The 4,012-nt window shown below is 47.7% G+C and overlaps 1 protein-coding gene, 1 non-coding gene and 1 pseudogene across 2 annotated transcripts in view; 2 read left to right on the top strand and 1 right to left on the bottom strand.

Annotated features, from left to right (window-relative positions):
- Positions 1-4,012, bottom strand: part of Gpr160 (G protein-coupled receptor 160) — a 56,859-nt gene that overhangs the window by 9,921 nt on the left and 42,926 nt on the right. The gene's annotated exons all lie outside the window — the stretch shown is intronic.
- Positions 1-4,012, top strand: part of LOC101989742 — an 8,792-nt pseudogene that overhangs the window by 2,192 nt on the left and 2,588 nt on the right.
- LOC113455795 lies at positions 803-905 on the top strand. Its single transcript, XR_003376757.1, has one exon. It is a non-coding gene; the product is annotated as a U6 spliceosomal RNA (small nuclear RNA).

Below are 4,012 nucleotides of genomic sequence, written 5' to 3'. Positions count from 1 at the left end.
AAGAAGAAGAAGAAGAAGAAGAAGAAGAAGAAGAAGAAGAAGAAGAAGAAGAAGAAGAAGAAGAAAAGAAAAAGAAAGAAAGAAGAAGAAAAAAATCACTTGGGGCTGAAGAGGTGGCTGTTCTTCTAGAGGGCCCAGGTTCAATTCCCAGCACCCACATAGCAGGCAGCTCAGAACTGTCTGTGACTTCCCGTTTCCTGCTGGAAAACACTGATGCACATAAATTAAAAATAAACATTTGTGATAAAACAGTATAGATACTACCAAAACTCACCCACAAAAAGAGTGCTGAATATCTTTATTAAAGAAACCAACCCTGTGGGGCTGGAGAGATGGCTCAGAGGTTGAGAGCACTGCCTGCTCTTCCAAAGGTCCTGAGTTCAATTCCCAGCAACCACATGGTGGCTCACAACCATTTGTATGGGGTCTGGTGCCCTCTTCTGGCCTGCAGGCATACACACAGACAGAATATTATATACATAATAAATAAATAAATATTAAAGAAAAAAGAAAAAGAAACCAACCCTGGCTGGAGACATGGCTCAGCAAATAAAAGCACTTGCTACTTTTGTAGAGGATTTGGATTTGGTTCCTAGCACCCACACAGCGGCTCGCAGCCACCTGTAACTCTAGTTCCAGCATCAGCAGGCACATCTGCTGCATGTGCACAATACAGGCGCAAGTACCAATACACATAAAATATTTTAGTCTTAAAACATCTGCTTAAAAGCCTTTCCTCAAAAAGGTTCAACACAGTTGCTTCCCTTGATTGATTCCACCGAATGTCTAAGAATAAGTATAGGGGCTTGCTTCGGCAGCACATATACTAAATTGGAAACATACGGAGATCAGCATGGCCCCTGCACAAGGATGGCATGTGAATTTGTGAAGTGTTCCATATTTTTAATGGAGTGCTCCCAAACGTGGCAGGAGAAAAGGTCTGTGCTCTCAGAGCCTGGAACATGAAGAACTTTGAGAATCAGATCACTGGGCTGAAGGAGAACAACCGGAAACTCCGCATCTACTTCCCCAGGAAAGGGTGCAGCAGGAGTGTGTGCCCACTGAGCGCGTCTACAGGACGGACACTGAACTCAAGGTGGAAAGAAAGTCTGAAGCAGGGAGAGATCAGTTGCTTATCAGTGCCTCCGAAGCAGTGGAGAGCCTCGCCGAAGGTGCAGCAGGTGGAAGACCTCCTGACGGAAAGATACATCTTCTAGAAGATGTGAAAGCCGCCCAGGCAGAGCTGGAGAAGGCCTTTGCAGAGATGGAAACAGAGAAGGCGTTTCGCCTCAGCTTGGAAAGCAAGTTCTCTGCGATGAAGAAGATGCAGGCAGGGGACCTGGAGTTGGCTCTGGCTCTGGAAGACAAAGACAGACTGAGGAGTTGAAGCTGTCTTTAAAGAGCAGAGAAGCTTTAATTCAGTGCTTAACGAGGAGCAATCTCAGATGGCATCTCCCGATGAGAAGGTATCATCCGGAGAACTCCGGGGACTTTCTGCCTCTCTGAGGAAGCAAAGCAGACAGACGCTGAGGCTGCGCAAGAGAACGGCAGAAAGAGAGACATCACTTGGAAGAGAAGATCACTGAGAGAGAAGAAAAGAGAAATTGCTACAGAGAAAGAATAGCTTAAAGAGGGAGAAAGCCATTCAGGGCCTAACCATGGCATCAAAAGCAAAGGAAAAAGAGGTTGAAGAACTTAGCTCCAATATCAAAGAGCTCACTGCTGCTCTCACCAAACCTGGGGAGGTTCCCTTGGAAACACAGGTCACAAAATTCCAGGGGTCTGAGGGCTATGAGGCTGCCCTGGCAGAAAAGGAAGCCTTGTTGACCAAGCTGCACTTGTGCTGAGAAGAGCAGACTACTTAGGAATGTTAAAATTGTCACCCAGGAGTTGAGTGACCTGAAGAAGGAGGAACTGAGACTAGAGAGGGACCTGGAGGAAGCCCACGAAGAGGGGAGCAAACGGGCCCACACCACTCATGACCTTGGTGAAGCTGAAAAACTAAGGAACGAAGCGAATGGGAGAGAGAAGGCAGTGGAGAGGCATTGCAGGAGTCTGCCGAGGGAAAGTAGTACAAAGCTCCACACTGCAGAGCGAGTGCTTGGGTGTCTAACAGAACGTGGAAGTCAGAAGAACCTGCTGCTTCGGGAAAAGCAACAATCAGACTATGAAGGGCTGACAGAACTTAAAAGACGGAACAGAGCATCTATGCCCATCTGGTGAAGACTCTGCAGGGCTCAGATAGTATCAGCGACCAGCAGGCTGAACTGAACAGCTGGAGCAGGATGGGCCTGCCTATCGGAATCTGAAAAAGGCCCTGCAGGAGCAGCTCAGTGAAATTCGGAGGCAGCAAGAAGAACCGGTTTCACTTTATAGTGATCGGACATCATATCTGTTTGCCTTAAGAGCACAATCAGTTTCAAGTGGAGCATTTTTCTCAAATAGAATTCAAGAAAAAGGTCAGTGAGCTCATACAGTTTGTGAAGGACCTGTACACAGACAACCAGCACCTAAAGAAAACCATCTTTGATCTCTCTTTCCCATGGGTTTCCAGGGAAATGACAGACGTGAGTCAACAAAACAGAGATCATGGGGGACTCTGGCAAGAGTGACTGCAGAAATGAATATTTAAGGCATATGGATTCCAATATTTTAGACCATGAGGGGGCCAACACACCTGGTATCCTTGGAGACCAGAGCCTGGAAGACAAACTCCTAGTCCTGTTTGCCACTCTGTTCCAAAAGAAGGCCACACTGTTGCTGGGAGCCAGACCAGATCTTCTGAAAGCACTGGGTGCCTTGGTTTTGGAACGAATATACTCGGGAGAGCAGGAACTTCCTGGAGATCACCTTGATAGTAAAGCTAAGAAGGCACTTCAGCAAGTAGCTGCTCAGCTAAGAGATGAACTTGACCTTTCCTTCCCAGACGACTCATTCTCCAAGTCACACAATGAACTCAAGTCAACATGGGGGACCTGGCTAGTAAAGACAGGTGACAGAGCCAAGGTGGAGCTGAAGAATGCCCCAGTGCAAACTACCACCATAGAGGACACCCCCATGAATTCAAATCTAAGGGCAAGAGAGAAGCTTGGCAAGAGAAACCAGAAGAGGCCACTTTCAGCACTGACCCTGAGCCAGAGGCCTTGTGTGAGATGCAGGGCTATGAACCATTCCCCTTCCATTTCCTAGTACAATCAACAAGGATGCTGAGAAGACAGACTTGATGCTCCAATTAAAAGCTTCTGAGTTACTGGAAAGTGTGTATGACCTTCCTGCTTCCCCAGAGGTGGTAGCTCAGCTCCAGGTTCCGGTTCTAGAGCTGCAGGGGAGCTGGAAGAGTGTGAACCATGCGATAAGAAACTCCATGACAAGCTAATTCTGGCAGAGGCAGTGATGGAGGGGGATGCACTACGCAGCCCTGCGCTGCTGAATGGGCCTGCAGCTGTTGTGAGAGCGGCCTACCAGGACAACCCAGGAGAGCAGGACCTGAAACCACACACTCTGCGTGGAAAGACAAGGAAGTGGACAGTGACCAGCACACGAGCTTTGAGATGGGTTCTGAAATGTGTCCCCTGATGACCTTGCCCTATTACCAGCATGCAAAGAGAACACTGGAGACTTCTTAGGCCCAACCTCTGTAGCCACTTACTTGAATTCTAAGAGTCAACTCTCCATTAAAGACTATGTGATTGGGACTGACCAATCTGAGAACATCAATATCCCCAATGACACAGAAGCCTTAAAACAGAAAACCCATGCCTTGCAAACTGAGCTGGATAGCTACCAGAACTTCATTGTCCAGTTACAGAAGCCTCTCAGTGCAGTGAGGCCATTATCACAGACTTTCGTGGGGCAGATGGGGCTCAAGATGGCTTGAACAAGCCTATGGCCCAAACAGATGAAGAAGAGATGACAGTTTCAAGTTTGCATCAAGTACGGTATGTGAAGCATATGAAAATCCTCTGTCCACTAACCCCAGAGATGATTGACAGCGGGATGCCAGAGAGCCTCA

Source organism: Microtus ochrogaster, unplaced genomic scaffold, assembly GCF_000317375.1.
Source record: "Microtus ochrogaster isolate Prairie Vole_2 unplaced genomic scaffold, MicOch1.0 UNK120, whole genome shotgun sequence".
Taxonomy (NCBI): domain Eukaryota; kingdom Metazoa; phylum Chordata; class Mammalia; order Rodentia; family Cricetidae; genus Microtus; species Microtus ochrogaster.
This window is presented reverse-complemented; position numbering and strand designations above follow the sequence as displayed.